This window comes from Nanorana parkeri, unplaced genomic scaffold (genome assembly GCF_000935625.1).
Source record: "Nanorana parkeri isolate BGI_ZX_2015 unplaced genomic scaffold, ASM93562v1 scaffold8, whole genome shotgun sequence".
In the NCBI taxonomy this organism is placed as follows: Eukaryota; Metazoa; Chordata; class Amphibia; order Anura; family Dicroglossidae; genus Nanorana; species Nanorana parkeri.
Window position 1 is genome coordinate 4,219,631 of NW_017306276.1, and position 9,693 is coordinate 4,229,323.

Below are 9,693 nucleotides of genomic sequence, written 5' to 3' on the forward strand. Positions count from 1 at the left end.
GGGGGTTGGTTCCCCCAATACAGGGCCAGGGGGGGGGGGGGGGCGGATAATCCTACATGTCGCCATCTGCCCCTGGATGCATCAGAATCCTCCTCCGAGATGGAGGACGCGGACTTTGTGTCAATGAATGTGTCTTTGTGTTGAGTGAATGCCTCAAACACATCCCCACCAAGAAGGACTTTAGACTCCTGATTCAAGAGGTGAGGGAGACCTGTCGGTGAGAAATTCAGCTCCTTCATACTGACTTTCAACAACTGACTCAAAGGGGATGATTTACTAACCTAAACACATGCACGCACCAGGTGCGTGTGATTTTCACACAGCAAAACGTATTTATCAACCAAAAAGTCTCTAAAAGCATATTTCCACTAATGCCATATATGGAAAAATCATGCACATGATGCATATATAATGCTGCTTCACAGTTTAGACAAAAATGGTTAGCTCATGCATTTACATTCATTCATTCATCAACGCAAGCAACACAACATAGAGCTAATTTACACAACATCACCTTGCAATTCATGCTTGGCTTTGCACAACACACCTGCTGGGTGTGTACACATTACAAAGGTGTTTAGATTCCACCCATAGATCTTGCTGGGAGGGAACACACTACAGAGGTGTATTCATGTTCGTGGTGTGTTTATAAGGTTAGTAAATCAACCCCAAAGAGTCGAGGGTCTGGATGAGGAAGTTCATCTCTGCAAGAAAGATGTCTTTTACCTGCAATCTCAATATGTGTTACAGGCTGCCACCATTCGAGACCTTCAACACCACGTGGAAGATCTGGATAACAGGGGTCGCCGTAACAACTTACGCATCAGAGGCCTCCCAGAAGCCACAGGCCCTGAGGATCTAAAGGAGGTCCTACAGACCATCTTCACTAACATCTTAGGATGGTCTTCTTCTCGCAAAGTTGAGATGGACTGTGCTCATAGAGCCCTCCACCTGAGGGGCTCCTCCTCACAGCCCCGAGACGTCATTTGCAGGATTCACTATTTTGCAGTAAAAGAAGAAGTGCTCCAAAAAGCCCGTGTTATGAAATCAATTGAATTTGATGGCGCCCCATTCAAGTTTTTCCGGATTTGCCCTGGGTCACTTTGCAACAGAGGAGGATCCTTCAACCTCTTTTGACCTTACTGCGAGACAACAATATCCCCCACAGATGGGGCTTCCCCTTCAGCCTCACAGCTAGACGTGATGGCAAGAATGCCACACTACGCTTCCCGGAAGACTTCTCGTCCTTCTGTGCAGATCTCCACATCTTCTGCCCTACTCTTCCGGGTTTGGATCCCTTGCCCAAGTTGGGTCCTGAGCCCTCCATTTGGCAGAAAGTCACCCCATGTAAAAGGCTGCCAAGAATGAACCTTCCATCTGAAACCCCATCTCGTCGCCCAAGAGAGCACTCCACCTCAGTAATGCCTACTCCTAGGCGACACCGTTGAGGAGTCTTCTGTGTTTCACCTGGTGATTATAGCCTGATGGGCCGATGTGTTTACTTTCATCTCAATCTCAGGCCTGTTGGCCATGCCCTCATATGTTGTCTTTTCACTACATAAGATCTTTTCATGTTATGTTAGGTTACATACAATTGTCGCTTGATGTTATGCCTTATAGGCGGGTGTCCCCACGGTTGCTCGGTTTCCTAGATATTTGTCCTCTTGTTAGCCCCCCAACACGGATTGTTGCACCTGGGTATTTGTCTGTGATATCTCTCCGAATAGGTTGGCAAGTTTATGTCTCTACCTACTTGAAGACCAAATATACCCATTTCATTAGTTACTTGATATTTTGCTGTGCAGTATTTTACTCTTGATATTGTTTGCATAGTTATTGGTTTTCCGAAACTAACATGTTTGCTAATTATGTGTTTCAGTGGTCTTTTCTGCTCTTCAACTTTCTTTCTCATCTTTCTCTTCGCTCTGTCTCTACTGGCCTTGTCCTCGCTTTCTCCGCCTGGTGGATCCCTTGGTTACAGCAGCACGGTCATCCGGGTGAGTACTTTACCTTGAGCCTAGGAATCACCAAGATATCTCTCATGACTTCTTTCTTACCCCTCCATGGCGGGTCAATCAGACTATAAATTGCTCTCCCTTAATGTCAAGGGACTTAACTCCCCATTTAAACGTAACTTAGCTTTGAGAGAATTCAGATCCTCCAAAGCTGACATTATACTCTTACAGGAAACGCACTTTAAACCGGGGAGTTCCTTTAACTTTGTTTCCAAATGGTTCCCTAGAACATACGCCTCCTCCTTTTCCTCCAAAAGATCTGGGGTAGCCATACTACTTACAGACTCCTGTCCCTTTCAACCTACCAAAGTATTGATAGACAAGATGGGCAGATACTGTACATTATCTTGCATGGAACGTGGATGGGTACACCTTTCACCCTTGCAACGTATACACCCCGAACGTCCACCAGAGACAGTTTCTACAACGGGTACTCTCTAAATTGCATAAGATGCCCCACGGGTATTTAATTATTGGAGGGGACTTCAACCTGACGTTTTCCGCCTTCCTTGACCATTTACCATCCCCGAGTAGATCCACCCCGCAGCTGACGGAGGTCCTGTCTAGACAGTTTCGCAAACTGGTTAGACAGCACTCTCTTTTTGACTCCTGGCGGGTGGTGCACCCGTCGAATAAAACATACACATTTTACTCCTCAGCCCATAGCTCCGATTCCAGACTTGATTACTTCCTGGTGAATACCCCTATTCTCCGAAACATGGTCTCGGCAAGCATCGGTCCCATCTCCTGGTCGGATCATGCGCCTATTGAGTTGACCATTCGAGTCGACCCATGCCGGATTCGCAGCTGCCACTGGACCTTGAATGAAGGTTTGTTTAAAGGGGAGGCCACTAAAGGCATTATTGTATAACCTCCCGGATGGCGCCTTCAATACCGGTGATGCTCCTCTGGACTCACGCATTAGGGAATGCCTTGGCTCATGTGACTTGCCCATACTCTCCCCTGAAGACTGTGCTAAGCTAAATGCCCCGATGGAGGTAGAAGAGGTTCAAAAGACTATTGCCTCCCTCCCCACGGGCAAGTCGTCAGGCCCTGATGGTTTTACTTATCTGTACTACAAGACCTACTCGCACCTGCTTTCCCATACTTGACAAGACTTTATAATCAATTCTTAGAGGGTCGCCCTATCCCGTCCTTTTTGCAATCCTATTTAATAGCAATTCCCAAGCCGGACAAAGATGACACTATGTGCTAATTATCGGCCCAAAGCACTTTTGAATTCCGATTACAAAATATTTACAAGATATTGGCAAACAGATTTTCCGTCTTTCTGCCCGGACTGATTCAGAAGGACCAAGTTGGCTTTGTACTGGGCAGACAGGCGGGGGATAATACTTGATGACTTGTTAACATAATAGACATCGTGAACCGTAAAGGGGTGGGAATGGTCTTACTCAGTCTAGACGCTGAGAAGGCCTTTGACAGGCTCGGCTGGCCTTTCCTACGGACCCTCCTGGCCCGCATTGGGGTGGTGGGGTCGTTTGCTACGGCCATTGCCTCTCTCTACTCCACGCCATTGGCGTCCATCAAACTGAAGGGGGCCATGTGACCTGTCTTCCAGATCCGCAATGGATCTCGGCAGGGGTGCCCGCTTCCTCCGTTACTGTTTGTGCTTTGCATAGAGGCCTTGGCTGCTAGGATTCGATCCTCGCCAGACATATCGAGACTTACCTCGGGCTCTCAAGAATTTAAAATAGCGCTGTCCGCGGACGACGTGATCCTCACGCTTACAGATCCTGAAAGTTTGCTGCAATGCTTACACCGTGAGCTTCAGCTTTTTTTCAGGTTTATCTGGTTACAAACTGAACCCGAGTAAGACAGAGGCTATGCCCTTAAATATCTCCCCCACTGACTTGACTTCGCTCCAGACCTCACACCCCTACAGATGGACGACTGAAGCATTGAAATATTTAGGAATATACCTGACCCCCAAAATACACATGCTTTATGATGTTAATTATAAACCACCGTTTGCTACCCTAAGGTCTCTCCTACATAGATGGCACCCATATAACCTCTCATTCACTGGGAAAATATCTGCCATTAAAATGACCTTGCTCCCCAAAATACTTTATTATTTTACTACGTTACCGATTGGCATTCCGGCCTCGGACCTTAAGTCCCTGCAAAGACAGATCCTGCAATTTGTGTGTGTGTGTGGGGGAGGGGGGGGGTGGACGCCGCAGAGTCTCCCAGCAAATACTTTGTGTCTCCAAACATCGGGGTGGACTGGCGCTGCCCAATATTTCCCATTATTTTGCTGCGGCCCAACTGCGGGCTATACCTCTTTGTAGCGCTATGACTCCTCCCGTGGTGCGGGGTCCAATTGAGTCTCTCTGGCTTGCACCAACACACCATAATTCCCTCCTGTGGGCATTGCCAGCGCCTCTCCCACCTTCTTCCCTGTTAACATCCATGCTTTGCACCAGAAATGTCTGGCTCAAATATAGATTTGCCTTTAACTTAACAACCCAGCAGTCTTCCATGACCTCTTTTCTGTACACCCCATCTCTCCCAGCTAGCCTTGAAATGCGATGGCCATCGCCCTGGGCGGAGAAACATCTCTTCCGTTACAGGGATATTATAGATCTAAGATCAGGGGTCCTACATTCCTTCCCTTACCTACAAGAGAAATACCAACTTCCTTCTAAAACCCTCTTTGCATATCTCCAGATTAAACATTATGCCCAGTCCATCACTAAATCCCAGGCATTCCCAAAATGTACTCCATTTGAATCTCTATGTGCAAGGTCACCTTCCTCCAAGGGCTTGATCTCCGCTATATATGATATGCTAGGAGAGGAAAAACCAGGTGAGTTTACACCCATACATGCGGCTGTGGGAGGAGCTGCTGGGACTGCCCATCACACAGGAACAGTGGGAGAGTATTTGGAGAGCGGCATCTGCATCCTCCATCTGCTCTACCTATAGGGAAAGTCAGTATAAAGTGCCATACCATTGGTACCACACTCGTGAATTTCTTCACAATATATATCCCGGAGCCTCCTCCCTCTTTTGACGCTGTAAGTCTCGAACCTGTTCTCTATTCCATATCTTTTGGCAGTGTAATCGGATCAGGCCATTTTGGAAGAATGTCCAAGCTGTACTGGAGAACCTTCTCCAGCGTAGAATCCCGTTGGACCCGTTACACTACCTGCTGGGCCATCCCCTGATAGGGTTCCATAAATACGATAAAAAAAACTGACATCTCATGTGCTGACAGCGGCACAATGTCTCATAGCCCTCCACTGGAAGCGCAGCCCCCCACCATCAGACCTGGATCTCTATACCAGAATCAAAGATGTCCAAAAATTAGAATACCTGACTGCTGGGCTAAATAACACATTGAATCTTCACAACAAGGTATGGGAGGCCTGGGATGAATCGTAGCTTGCTGGCTGTAGTGGATGAGAGGACCAAGTGGCTCCTGCCAGGTTTTTGGAGATGCGAGACAAAACCGGTATCTAACTTTTACCCTATGTAATTTCCACCCTTTCTGAACTACAGTATGCCTTTTCTTTCCCAGGGTTCTTTCCTGGTTACTTCTTTTTGTTCTCAATTTAAATCAACAAGACCTAGCTGATGAGTAGAGCCCGAAAGCGCTCTTTTCAGTCTTGAAATAACGCAGTCTACCTCCAACCCACGATATTGCTAAACATAGATAGTGAATGTGATGCAAGTGTATACCTAATTTCTCTTTCTGTACAAGCGGAAATGCTTGCTTGTCAATATTTACACATCCTATAAGGGTTGTATGTACTTCTTCTTGCTAAGGGCTTGTTGCCTTAGTGGGTTTACTGTGCATTGTTGGGCGCTGTATAATGTAAAACTGGCTATGGTCTGTATGCCACCTTATTTTATGTTTCATCTCTTCTGTTACTCCTGTATTTTCTGACTATAAAAAACAATAAACATTGTCAATAAAATATAAAAAAAAATATATAATATATATTTTTTAAGAACAGTGTCCACAGGAGCAAGCAAAAATTATAAACAGGAACAAGCCAAGGTCAGGAGCCGGAGTGGGTAGTCGTACAAGCCAGGTCAGGAACACCGAGGTCAGCATTGTCAGGAACAAGCCAGGAGCACAAACCAGGAAATCAGCATTGTCAGGAACAAGCCATGAGCAGGAACCAGAGGAGAATGTCAGCCAGGATTGGGTCATACATAGAATCACAATACTCAGAGCAGCAGGAATGCACTAGCACGTAAGATCACGTAAGGGCAAGCTCAGACTGGACCGAGTGGTTTATATAGTGAGTAGGATGACATCACTCAGAGACAGGAAACTCTCCTCTGGCTCTCTCAGATGATGCTCTCCTGTTTGGTCAGCCTAGGAGTAGTGAGCAACGTTACAGAGTCGGCTCAGGCAAAGGAGGGATCACAGGTGGGTAAAATGGCAGCCAAGACAGAATGCTGCAAACCAGTTAAAAGTAGAACTATGAGGTGAGTGAAAATCACCCTCATAGTTCGAGCCGACATGTGACAATGAAACTAACACGTCGGCTCAATAGATCGGGAAGTGAGCGAACACATACCGTCGCTCGCTCACTTCCCGATCGTCTCCCTGCAGGGATTCCCCCGCTCTGATCCTCCAGTGCTGACTGGAGGAATGGATGGGGAGGGGGTGGGTACAGCTGGCTCTGCCTCGAGATAGGCAGAGCCAGCTGTCACGCACCTGGATGGATCTCAACAGTAATCTCGGGATCAGTCCCTGCTGCGGCGGTCTCAGTATAGCGCAAGCTGTAGGTCGCGATATACTGAGCTTTGGGTCACGGGAGGACGCTAGTATATGCCCTCCCGTGACCCTTAAGAGAACTGTGGGGGAAAACAATTACCCCATAGTTCTCTTTTAAGTCAGGGTGAAACCCTGACACATGTACACAAAATCCTCTAAAGTTGAGGTATTAATGTGTGCTTGGCAGGGCAGTCATTAGAAATTTTGGGGCCCCCTACACGGCTTTAGGCCGCCCCCCCCGCAGTGAGCCAGTCACATCAGTCTCAGTACAGAGGAGCTTATACTCTATTGTCTTCCCCACAGTCACATCAGCATTAGAGTGCAAGCGCCTCTGTACAGAGACTGATGTGACTGTGGGGGGGACAATATAGTGCAAGCGGCGGATCCAAATATCCCTGGATACGCTGCTGCAGCTTTGTGTAATGTATTGCTGGAATTCAGTGGTGTAACTAGAACCTTCAGGGCAAGAAACTATGAAGGGCCCCCCTAACCCCACGTCACCATGAAACAACGCACTGCAGCGCATGTGCCTGGCGTACACCACAATATGGTGCACGTGTATGTTGGGGAGGGAGGGTGGTGCTTTTTTTATTTACACATTTTTAATTTATTTTTTAATTATTATTTATTAATTTACTGTTGGGGGGGCTTCGGGGAAATATTAGGGGTCTAAACAGACCCCTGACATTTCCCTTTTGAAATAGAAAAAGACATTAAGGACACAGAGTCCTCAATGTCTTTTTCTGCAGCCTCAGCACTCAATGAATGGGAAGCACTCAGTACAGAGGCTTCCCATTCATTCACAAACTGCTGATAGTAAGATATTTACTATCAAGAAGATTATCAATGGGGAGGAGCCTCAGTACTGACTGCTTCTCCCATTGAGAAATTCATGAATGAACAGGAGGTGATGTAAATCACTTCCTGTTCATTCATAACTGGGGACACATAGTACTATGTGTCCCCAGTTATTTACAAACACTGGAGTGATCAGACGATCGCTCCAGTGTTTGTGCTGCACACGGAGGATCGTTAAATATCAGCTGCTGTCATCCTGAAACTGACAGGAGGACAGCGGCTCCGCTCCCAAAATCAAACAGGACGCTGCTGCTTTAGGCAAAGTCCCTGCATGTAATTATAGCAAAAGCAGGACTTCCCACCTAGATCTCAGTTTGAAAGAAATCAGCAAGTGTACTTTAACAGCCTTGCTTAGCATCTAAAAAACAGAAGTTGCTTCTACCATAAAGCTAGCGAAAATCCTTGTAATGTAGTTGACTAACTTATTGTGTTTCTCAGCAAAACTGCATTTTACTTTTCTAATGTGAAACACATTCCATATTGGTAAAACTCTAACTACTTACCCATTCTGTTACAATATCCTTGTTTGTAGACCTCAAATTTCTAGGGTATTAAAAATGCAATCAATATCATCTATGTTATTTACCACATTTCAAAGTGTCATCGTTATTCCTACAGTGTGAATTTTTGGACACTTGAATAGCTACAAAGTACTGTAATTAGCAAATACATTATAAAAGCAGAGTCTTATCCCCATGTAATATTCATTTCCCTCCCTTAACTTAATGGAGTAGTTTTCCTATGAGGTTCAACAAATTTGCTAAGAATTCATTTTTCAGATGCCTTTTTCTACACTTTGGTCAAGGTAATTGATTTCCTTGCAAGACACAAAGCCTTTGATCCATATCTGTAGAACATCAATGTTCTGTAGCCCTCACACGTCATTTTGTATGAATTATAAATTATACAACCTTCACATTGTGGATTTTTTCCAGTAATTTAATTAAGCACTTTGTTAATACTTAACATCAATACGGAGTTAAGATGGCAAGTATCAAGGTAAAAAAATACTTAAATGACCACTACCTGACAATGGAAGTTAAACTATAAAACTGCTGAGCATAACATGTTCATTTTATGTAGCACCCTGTAGGAAAGAGTACTATTAAATTTAGTGTTTTCAGATTGTATACAGTTTGATGCTGATTTGTAGACTATGTTTATTTGGTTTCCCCAATGTTTCAAGTCATTCTGAATTTAGAAAGCTGGGTGGATGACGAGTGAAACATCAAGAAAAATACATCAAGCCCAGTCGCCTTGACTTATTTTTTTACAGATATACTATGACCTGGATGAATGAGAACATTCACAGACCCAATGTTTGCATCTGTCTGCTGCTGAGTGTACCCTGGTCACAGAGCATAGCAACCAATGAGAGAGTGCTATGAGTAGGAATCCCTCTCCAGCCAATCACTGTGAGGCTAATGGCCAGTGGTGCATGCTGGGGGGAGGAGATAAATATTTGGGGTGGACCTTGTGAGCTGTCACTTCCCACCCCGGGCCCTTCCTGTGAGGAGCCTGCTGTGGACTGTCTGAGATGGCTTGGCCTGAAGCCTGGGGACTAGCCATGTACTTACACTGGGACCCGAGTCTGGAGGTCTAGTGGTTACTACTGATTGCAAGGATGAATATGACTGGCGACTTCAACCTCATGTACTGCTGTGCCAGGTGTTCTTCCTGCTGTGCATGGAGGCAGCGACCACACTTTGCAATATAATAGAATCTACATCTGCCTGGATGATCCTAACCTTCAACCTCTCTCCCCGAAGTTCTACAATAAAGTTCTCAGCATTATACATACAGCCTGTACATCACTTTAATCGATCACCATAAAGGGCAGTAAGTGCTGATGAGTAAAGTGAGTGAAATTATCCCTAGACAAGAAGATTACAGAGTTGCGGTAACCCATAGCAACCAAACCTAGAGTCAAGGTGTGCTATGGATCCATTATAAAGGTTTCTTACAGAGGAAACACAGAGAAACCCGTTAGTTCTATTACTTTAGACCACCCTTTGGAGCCTGTATTGGGTATCACTGACCGAGAAAAGAGGACGTTACATT